Source organism: Schistocerca cancellata, unplaced genomic scaffold (assembly GCF_023864275.1).
Source record: "Schistocerca cancellata isolate TAMUIC-IGC-003103 unplaced genomic scaffold, iqSchCanc2.1 HiC_scaffold_1150, whole genome shotgun sequence".
Taxonomy (NCBI): domain Eukaryota; kingdom Metazoa; phylum Arthropoda; class Insecta; order Orthoptera; family Acrididae; genus Schistocerca; species Schistocerca cancellata.
Genome location: NW_026047149.1, coordinates 4,605,914 through 4,616,464, shown reverse-complemented (window position 1 = coordinate 4,616,464; position 10,551 = coordinate 4,605,914). Strand labels below are relative to the sequence as shown.

At 46.9% G+C, this 10,551-nt stretch overlaps 1 non-coding gene across 1 annotated transcript; it reads right to left on the bottom strand.

The window, feature by feature from the left end:
* Positions 1-3,932: 3,932 nt before the first annotated feature.
* On the bottom strand, positions 3,933-4,005 carry Trnas-cga (transfer RNA serine (anticodon CGA)). The gene has a single exon. It is a non-coding gene; the product is annotated as a tRNA-Ser (tRNA).
* Between the last annotated feature and the right edge of the window lie 6,546 nt (positions 4,006-10,551).

Sequence of the window (10,551 nt, the reverse complement as noted above, 5' to 3'; positions counted from 1 at the left end):
AGTTGGCATTTCTGTGGGTTCTGTGCACACAATCCTGCATGACGACCTGAAAATGCGAAAAGTGTCATCCAGGTGGGTGCCACGAATGCTGACGGACGACCACACGGCTGCCCGTGTGGCACGTTGCCGACCAATGTTGACGCGCAATGACAGCACGAATGGGACTTTCTTTTCGTCAGTTGTGACAATGGATGAGACGTGGATGCCATTTTTCAATCCAGAAACAAAGCGCCATTCAGCTCAATGGAAGCACACAGATTCACCTACAGTGCTGAAAAAATGATGGTGTCCATGTTCTGGGACAGCGAGGGCGTAATCCTTACCCATTGCGTTCCAAAGGGCACTATGGTAACAGGTGCATCCTACGAAAATGTTTTGAAGAACAAATTCCTTCCTGCACTACAACAAAAACGTCCGGGAAGGGCTACGCGTGTGCTGTTTCACCGAGACAACGCACCCGCACATCGAGCTAACGTTACGCAACAGTTTCTTCGTGATAACAACTTTGAAGTGATTCCTCATGCTCCCTACTCACCTGACCTGGCTCCTAGTGACTTTTGGCTTTTTCCAACAATGAAAGACGCTCTCCGTGGCCGCACATTCACCAGCCTTGCTGCTATTGCCTCAGCGATTTTCCAGTGGTCAAAACAGACTCCTAAAGAAGCCTTCGCCGCTGTCATGGAATCGTGGCGTCAGCGTTGTGAAAAATTTATACGTCTGCAGGGCGATAACGTCGAGAAGTAACGCCAGTTTCATCGATTTCGGGTGAGTAGTTAATTGGAAAAAAAAATCGGCGGGCTTAGAACTTGGATGCATCTCGTAGTGGTGTGAACATAATTTTGATTTTGACAATGTAATGATCTGAACCTGTATCTACCCGTCTTAATACTTCAACATTGTATATTTCTCTGTGGAAGAATTTGTCCATAAATACATGATCCAGCTGCCATTCTCTTTTCTCCGATCAGGATGTTTCCAAGTTTTACGTTTGTTTGGCCTTCTTTATAAGTATGTGGACTTTGAGATCAGTTTGTGTTCCCTACAGAGTTCAGCAAGTCTTTGACCATTATTATTAGTTTGTTACCGAGCGAGGTGGCGCAGTGGTCAGCACACTGGGCTCGCATTCGGGAGGACGACGGTTCAATCCCGTCTCCGGCCATCCTGATTTAGGTTTTCCGTGATTTCCCTGAATCACTTCAGACAAATGCCGGGATGGTTCCTTTCAAAGGGCACGACCGATTTCCTTACCCATCCTTCCCTCACCCGAGCTTGCGCTCCGTCTCTAATGACCTCGTTGTCGACGGGTCGTTAAACACTAATCTCCTCCCTTTATTGGTTTGTTTATGTGGAGCCCATTTTCTAATGATATGCCGGTATTTCTTTTCACTTCCGAGTTGGGCACTGAAGTCCCCTAACAGTCTCTTTAATTATTGAATGACCCTCGTATATTTAGATCTACACTTCTGGAAATGGAAAAAAGAACACATTGACACCGGTGTGTCAGACCCACCATACTTGCTCCGGACACTGCGAGAGGGCTGTACAATCAATGATCACACGCACGGCACAGCGGACACACCAGCAACCCCGGTGTTGGCCGTCGAATGGCGCTAGCTGCGCAGCATTTGTGCACCGCCGCCGTCAGTGTCAGCCAGTTTGCCGTGGCATACGGAGCTCCATCGCAGTCTTTAACACTGGTAGCATGTCGCGACAGCGTGGACGTGAACCGTATGTGCAGTTGACGGACTTTGAGCGAGGGCGTATAGTGGGCATGCGGGAGGCCGGGTGGACGTACCGCCGAATTGCTCAACACGTGGGGCGTGAGGTCTCCACAGTACATCGATGTTGTCGCCAGTGGTCGGCGGAAGGTGCACGTGCCCGTCGACCTGGGACCGGACCGCAGCGACGCACGGATGCACGCCTAGACCGTAGGATCCTACGCAGTGCCGTAGGGGACCGCACCGCCACTTCCCAGCAAATTAGGGACACTGTTGCTCCTGGGGTATCGGCGAGGACCATTCGCAACCGTCTCCATGAAGTTGGGCTACGGTCCCGCACACCGTTAGGCCGTCATCCGCTCACGCCCCAACATCGTGCAGCCCGCCTCCAGTGGTGTCGTGACAGGCGTGAATGGAGGGACGAATTGAGACGTGTCGTCTTCAGCGATGAGAGTCGCTTCTGCCTTGGTGCCAATGATGGTCGTATGCGTGTTTGGCGCCGTGCAGGTGAGCGCCACAATCAGGACTGCATACGACCGAGGCACACAGGGCCAACACCCGGCATCATGGTGTGGGGAGCGATCTCCTACACTGGCCGTACACCACTGGTGATCGTCGAGGGGACACTGAATAGTGCACGGTACATCCAAACCGTCATCGAACCCATCGTTCTACCATTCCTAGACCGGCAAGGGAACTTGCTGTTCCAACAGAACAATGCACGTCCGCATGTATCCCGTGCCACCCAACGTGCTCTAGAAGGTGTAAGTCAACTACCCTGGCCAGCAAGATCTCCGGATCTGTCCCCCATTGAGCATGTTTGGGACTGGATGAAGCGTCGTCTCACGCGGTCTGCACGTCCAGCACGAACGCTGGTCCAACTGAGGCGCCAGGTGGAAATGGCATGGCAAGCCGTTCCACAGGACTACATCCAGCATCTCTACGATCGTCTCCATGGGAGAATAGCAGCCTGCATTGCTGCGAAAGGTGGATATACACTGTACTAGTACCGACATTGTGCATGCTCTGTTGCCTGTGTCTATGTGCCTGTGGGTCTGTCAGTGTGATCATGTGATGTATCTGACCCCAGGAATGTGACAATAAAGTTTCCCTTTCCTGGGACAATGAATTCACGGTGTTCTTATTTCAATTTCCAGGAGTGTATTTCTGAAACTAACGAACATATATAATGAATTTTGTTTTTTGATGAACGGGAATCTCAATAAGTTTTATTTTTTTTCATACGCTTCATAGGTGTTCAGTATTCTCCCCTTGAGGTGCACGGCATATGCCATTGCGGTATTCAAATTACCACATTGCAGTGAGCATGTCTTGAGTTACAGCTTCCACAGCTGCTGTTATGTCTCAGTTCATTCATTGTTGTTGGTAACGGAGGCACACAAACAGAGTCTTTTATAAACACTGACAAGAAATAATCACACACAGTCACTTCCGGTGGCCTCGGAGGCCAGTAATGTAAAGCCAGATCATTTGGTCCAGTGCGACCGATCCATCGTTCAGTAATCCTTTGATTTACAAAATGCCACACTTTCACATGCCAATGTGGCGATGCTCCATCCTGTTGTTAAATGGAGTCAAATGGTTGAAATGGCTCTGAGCACTATGTGACTTAACTTCCGAGGTCATCAGTCCCCTAGAACTTAGAACTAATTAAACCTAACTAACCGAAGGACATCACACACACCCATGCCCGAGGCAGGATTCGAACCTGCGACCGTAGCATATCGAGATATGTGCTTTCTGCAACAGTGTTCTCAGCAAAGAAAAATGGACCATGGATCTTTTCCTGTGAAACTGCACAACACCCGTTATTTCTGGAGACTTCCTCTCGTATTGTATTATCACGTAATAGGGGCGAGAGTGTGGCAGATATGATACGCGAGTTGGGGATGGAAGTCATTAAAGCAAAGACGTTTTTCGTCGCGGCGAGATCTATTTACGAAATTGCAGTCACCAAATTTCTCTTCCGAATGCGAAAATATTTTTTTGAGCCCAACCTACATAGGTAGGAATGATCATCAAAATAAAATAAGAGAAATCAGAGCGCGAACAGAAAGGTTTAGGTATTGGTTTTTCCCGCGCGCTGTTCGCGAGTGGAATGGTAGGGAGATAGCATGATTGTGCCAGAATGAGATTTTCAATCTGCAGCGGAGTGTGCGCTGATATGAAACTTCCTGGCAGATTAAAACTGTGTGCCCGGCCGAGACTCGAACTCGGGACCTTTGCCTTTCGCGGGCAAGTGCTCTACCAACTGAGCTACCCAAGCACGACTCACGCCCGGTACTCACAGCTTTACTTCTGCCAGTATCTCGTCTCCTACCTTCCAAACTTTACAGAAGCTCTCCTGCGAACCTTGCAGAAGTAGCACTCCTGAAAGAAAGGATATTGCGGAGACATGGCTTAGCCACAGCCTGGGGGATGTTTCCAGAATGAGATTTTCACTCTGCAGCGGAGTGTGCGCTGATATGAAACTTCCTGGCAGATTAAAACTGTGTGCCCGACCGAGACTTGCCCGCGAAAGGATAAAGCTCCCGAGTTCGAGTCTCGGTCCGGCACACAGTTTTAATCTGCCAGGAAGTTTCAGTATGATTGTGGTTCGATGAACCCTCTGCCACGCACTTAAATGTGAATTGCAGAGTAATCATGTAGATGTATTGTACAACTTCGAGTGGTTGTTCCGTACCCCACATTCTCAGATTATGACGGTTCGCCTTTCCATTGAAATGGAATGTTGCCTCGTCACTAAAAAAAGAGTGGAAGAAAACTGTCATCCTTCATCTCACCAAGAACGAAATTACAGAACTCCAGATGTTGTTGTTTGTCACTTTCACGAAGGGCTTGCAGTAGCCGAATTTTGCACGGTTTCGGGTGTAAACGTCGACGCAACACACGCCAGACGGACATCGGGGGCCATGTTGAGCTGTCAACCTGCCCGGCGAACGGATTTCTGCGGACTCCTCGAGAAACTATGGCGGACGCCTTCGACGTCTGCGGCCCGGCGATTCGCCTTCACACAAACAACCTGTTTCTCGGAATTGTTCCATGCCGTCGTCTAATGCTCTGTGCTGTAGGAGGATCCACACCATACCCAGTACGGAAGTCACGCTGAACTCTGATTACTGACCCGCACAGCGCAAAACGTAGAACACAAAACGCTTTCTGTTGCCCCGACACCATTTTTACTAGAATTGAAGTGGGCGCACACTGCTGCTACCTAGCGGGAACCATGCAAAACTCGAGAGTTTGCTCTTTCCGGCAGTACCCTGTTCACGCACATATCTCAAACAACATAATAGTTATGATTTTTTTTAAAAATCGGAAACGCCTCTCTTGCAACGTCTGCCACTGGAACTCGTCGACCGCCTCAACAACGCTCAGACAGCGACTGAACAATCCGGTGACGAAGCGCGCCGCTCTTATCTGGACACTCTCTATCTCTTCCCTTAATCCTACACAATAAGGCTGTGAGAATGATGAGCCATATTCAAGAGGTCGAACAAGTGTTTCGTAAGCCACTTTTTTCGTGGATGAATTACATTCCCTTAAGATTCTCCCACAGAATTTTTAGCCAGGTATTTACTTTTTGTTATGGATTGGCAAGAGAGCCAACTCGGTTTGAGAGGAAGCCGAAAGGCACCGTTTTAGCTCACGCAGGCTGGCGTGAGGTCTGGAAGAGGTCAAGGAAATTAGACTGTAGAAAAAACTGACGTAGCTGGTGGAATACTTAACTTCAACTCATAAATGGTGAACATCGCTCTTGACGGTACATGTTTTATAATCTCAATAGTAACTGGTAATGGCGCCTTGCTAGGTCGTAGCAAATGACGTAGCTGAAGGCTATGCTAACTATCGTCTCGGCAAATGAGAGCGTATTTTGTCAGTGAACCATCGCTAGCAAGGTCGGCTGTACAACTGGGGCAAGTGCTAGGAAGTCTCTCTAGACCTGCCGTGTGGCGGCGCTCGGTCTGCAATCACTGACAGTGGCGACACGCGGGTCCGACGTATACTAACGGACCGCGGCCGATTTAAAGCTACCACCTAGCAAGTGTGGTGTCTGGCGGTGACACCACACTTTTTCTATAGCTAATTTTATCTGGTCATTCCACTACACGTAATTTCGATTACTCTTAGCTATTTTACGGAAGTTACTGTTTCTAGCGATTTGCCAGCAAAAGCGCAATCGAATAGTAAACGATCCATTCGAGTACGCATGCGTGCACCGTTACGTTTATTTATGATGAGAATCAACTGCCAGTGATTCAGGAAAGCGGTCATTTCTTTACTGCTACTATCGACCGTAGTCTTATACAACAGGTAAATTATTTCGGTCTGTAATGATCATCTTCTAGTTATGAGTACAACGCTGTTCTGCCACATTGCACCAACGCATGCAACTGTGGACTACAAATATAATAAAGTGAAAAAGCCTTGTCGTCTCGTGTAAAACTGCAAGTAGCGCATCTAGTTTGCTAAGTGGCTACAACATAAACCTGGTCCGAGTTGCAAGTTGCGTATCTAGTAGCTTCCAGCGGCAAATTTCATTTTCAGTATTCCATATAATTACTGACCGAATTGATAAATGTAAAATGCTCTCATAATCTACTTGTTTGTTGTTCTGGTCTTCAGTTCTGAGACTGGTTTGATGCAGCTCTCCATGCTACTCTATCCTGCGCAAGCTTCTTCATCTCCCAGTACGTACTGCAGCCTATATGCTTCTGAATCTGTTTAGAGTATTCATCTCTTGGTCTCCCTCTAAGATTTTAACCCTCCACGCTGTCCCCCAATACTAAATTGGTGATCCCTTGCCGCCTGAGAACACGTCCTACCAACCGATCCCTCCTTCTAGTCAAGTTGTGCCACAAGCTCCTCTTCTCCCCCAATTTTACTCAATACCTCCTCATTAGTTATGTGATCTACCCATCTAATCTTCAGCATTCTTCTGTAGCACCACATTTCGAAAGCTTCTATTCTCTTCTCGTCTAAACTGTTTATCGTCCACGTTTCACTTCCATACATGGCTACACTCCATACAAATACCTTCAGAAACGACTTCCTGATACTTAAATCTATACTCGATGTTAACTAATTTCTCTACGTCAGAAACGATTTCCTTGCCATTGCCACTCTACATTTTATATCCTCTCTACTTCGACCATCATCAGTTATTTTGCTCCCCAAATAGCAAAACTCCTTTACTACTTTAAGCATTTCATTTCCTAATCTAATACCCTCAGCATCACCCGATTTAATTCGACTACATTCCATTATCCTCGTTTTGCTTTTGTTGATGTTCATCTTATACCCTCCTTTCAAGACACTGTCCATTCCGTTCAACTGCTCTTCCAAGTCCTTTGCTGTCTCTGACAGAATTACAATGTCGTCGGCGAACCTCAAAGTTTTTATTTCTTCTCCATGGATTTTAATACCTACTCCGAATTTTTCTTTTGTTTCCTTTACTGCTTGCTTAATATACAGATTGAATAACATCGGGGAGAGGCTACAACCCTGTCTCACTCCCTTCCCGACCACTACTTCCCTTTCATGTCCCTCGACTCTTATAACTGCCATCTGCTTTCTGTACAAATTGTAAATAGCCTTTCGCTCCTTGTATTTTACCCCTGCCACCTTCAGATTTGAAGGAGTGTATTCCAGTTAATAGTGTCAAAAGCTTTTTTTAAGTCTACAACTGCTAGAAATGTAGGTTTGCCTTTCCTTAATCTTCCTTCTAAGGTAAGTCGTAGGGTCAGTATTGCCTTACGTGTACCCATATTTCTACGGAATGCAAACTGATCTTCCCCCAGGTCGGCTTCTACCAGTTTTTCCATTCATCTGTAAAGAATTCGCATTAGTGTTTTGCAGCCGTGACTTATTAAACTGATAGTTCGGTAATTTTCACATCTGTCAACGCCTGCTTTCTTTGGAATTGGAATTATTACATTCTTCTTGAAGTCTGAGTGTATTGTTAAGAGGTATTACCTCATATTAGAGGTTTAGCACTATAAATCAAATATTAAAACTGAAATGTGTGTGCATGACTTGACGCACGTAACTGACTACATGCAAATTGCCTCCCACTCGCCATTCATCCAGTATCTGAGAATGAGGACACTCACCGACTACCGACAAACTTTATATATGACTTCAAACGTTTTCGAAAGGTTTCTGACACCCTCCACGAAACGATGGAAGCAAAAAAACTGTCTCTTACTACACTTTTACTATTCATGCACCGAGCGAGGTGGCGCAGTCGTTAGACATCGGACTCGGATTCGGTTCAATTTCGCGTCCGGCTATCCTAATTTAGGTTTTCCGTAATTTCCCAAAATCGCTCCAGGCAAATGCTGGGATGGTACCTTTGAATGGGCACAGCCGACTTCCTTCCAGGTCCTTCCCTAATCCGATGAGAACGATGACCGCGCTGTTTGGACTCTTTCCCCCAAACAACCCAACCGAACTGTTCATGCAAAAACATATCGTTCAACCTCACTGCGGAAAGACATCTCGATATTCTCTTAATGTGCCGATAATCGCGAAGAGCACCAGCACTGTCGCTGCTGTTCTGACAAAACTTCTGTACAAATATAGCCATGCTCACCTTGCCCTGACCCATGCTGACGGACTGGAACTGTAATGCACGCTCATGCTTGTGTTACAACCCTACTTCGCCGTACCAGTAGCGGCGCCTAACGGCAAGTCATCACACGAACACTGTCAACAACGCAAATCCTCTAGCGTAGAGTCTGAAAACTCATTCCAGTAAAGTTGTCTACCCATGCATAAATATCTTCTGGTAAACCTTCCGGGATGTAACGTCTTGGTCCATGAAACTCTTCAGCTCCTAACGTTTCGTCCAGAGCTGCGCTAGACATCTTCAGAGGGGTGTTTCTCCTCCGGTGAGTCTTGCCGACTGACGGGTCTGACTTTTTTTTTTTCCTTTATTGGGTTTCGATTCCCCTAAAGGGGGCGGGCTGGCAGCAGCTTATTACGCCGCTCTTCAGCCTACAGAATTTGTTTTAAAAAGATGAAGATAATAAAAAATAATAACAGTTGGCGATAAAATCGGTGACTTAAAGGTAAAAATGGCAGAAAATTCTGGAGTGTAAAACATAAAACACAGGGTCGATGAAGCTAATAAAACACACAGGAAGCAGAAAAACAATAGACAGACAATTAAAAAAAAACACGGCGACAGGCTGGGTTCTGTCCGCAAGAGATATAAAAAGCACACCCAGCGACAGTATGATTTCTGTTCGCAACACTGTGGAAGGACGCACAACACTGAACACTCACTTAAACACTGCGCTAAAAGTTGTCACAAATACTGTAGTGTTGGCAGAAGAGCCAACACCGTGTTACTAGAGGAGGCCGAAATGCACGCGTGCAACCTCACGCAGACTGGCGTGAGGTCTGGAACAGTTAACGGAAATTATAGTAGCAAATAAAGTACGTAGTAGAAGTAATACTTAACTTTATTCCATAATTGGTGTACATCGGTCAGATGGTTCATGCTTCATCAGATACATAGCAAAGGATAAATGGCGCCTTGCTAGGTCGTAGCAAATGACATAGCTGAAGGCTATGCTATCTATCGTCTCGGCAAATGAGAGCGTATTTGTCAGTGTAGCTTCGCAAGCAAAGTCGGCTGTACAACTCGGGGCGAGTGCTAGGAAGTGTCTCTAGTCCTGCCGTGTGGCGGCGCTCGGTCTGCCATCACTGACAGTGGCGACACGCGGGTCCGTCGTATACTAGCGGACCGCGGCCGATTCAAAAAGCTACCACCTAGCAAGTGTGGTGTCTGGCGGTGACACCACAAATACAACATACCACACCCGAGAGCAGGTGGGGGGAAACTGGTCAGATGACGGGAAAAAGGAAGGGGGGGGAAGGAGAGGAAAAGTGAAGGGGGAAAGGGGGAAAGGAGCCAATGGAAGAGGAGGATCCAGAAGAGGGGTTGGGGGTGCTGAGCAGACGTGCCAGGGGTTGGGGAAAGCAGAGGAGGGTACAAAAGGACTCGGGGATGGAAGGGGGGAGGAAGTGGGAGCCCAGGGAAAGGAGGGGGGGGGTGAGGATCAGAGTTGATAGGAAGGATAAATGGAGGGAGAGAGGGCATCATCCGGGAGGGGGAGCTGATGGAAGCCACCTCGGGAAAGGAGATGTAGGGTGTAGAGATGGAGGGTAGGGAGGACACAACGGTGAAGACATGGCAGGGGGCGGGGATGGGAGCGGAGAGGAGCAAGGAGGGGGTGAGGGGGTTCAAGATGGCGGGAGACGGGTCTGACGTCTGAGAGCGACTTATATATCGTAGAAAGTGGGCGTGACCAGAGTTACACGTGATATGCAGAGATGATCTTTGTCAGAGATAAAACTTAACTATCGATCGTAATCTCGTCACGGATAAAACTGTCTAGCAATTCTGTAGTGCTACTGTCCAAATATCACTAAGTTTCATGGTCTCTTCTTCCCGATTAAAACAACATTTCCGATTGGAACAACAAAAAGAAGCGTCAATACATGGTTGAAAGAATACAGAAGTCTTTGCCGATTAGGAAAAACAGATAAATCGGCTGTAGCAGAACACGTTTTTCAGTCAGGAAATCATCAAGTGGAGTTTTCCGAAATAAAAATTTTATCTACGACGACGAACTATTACCCACGGCTTTGTAGAGAAGCAATTGAAATATATAAACATAGGGATAATTTTAATCGGAAAGAAGAGACCATGAAACTTAGTGACATTTGGACAGTAGCACTACAGAATTGCTAGACAGTTTTATCCGTGACGAGATTACGATCGATAGTTAAGTTTTATCTC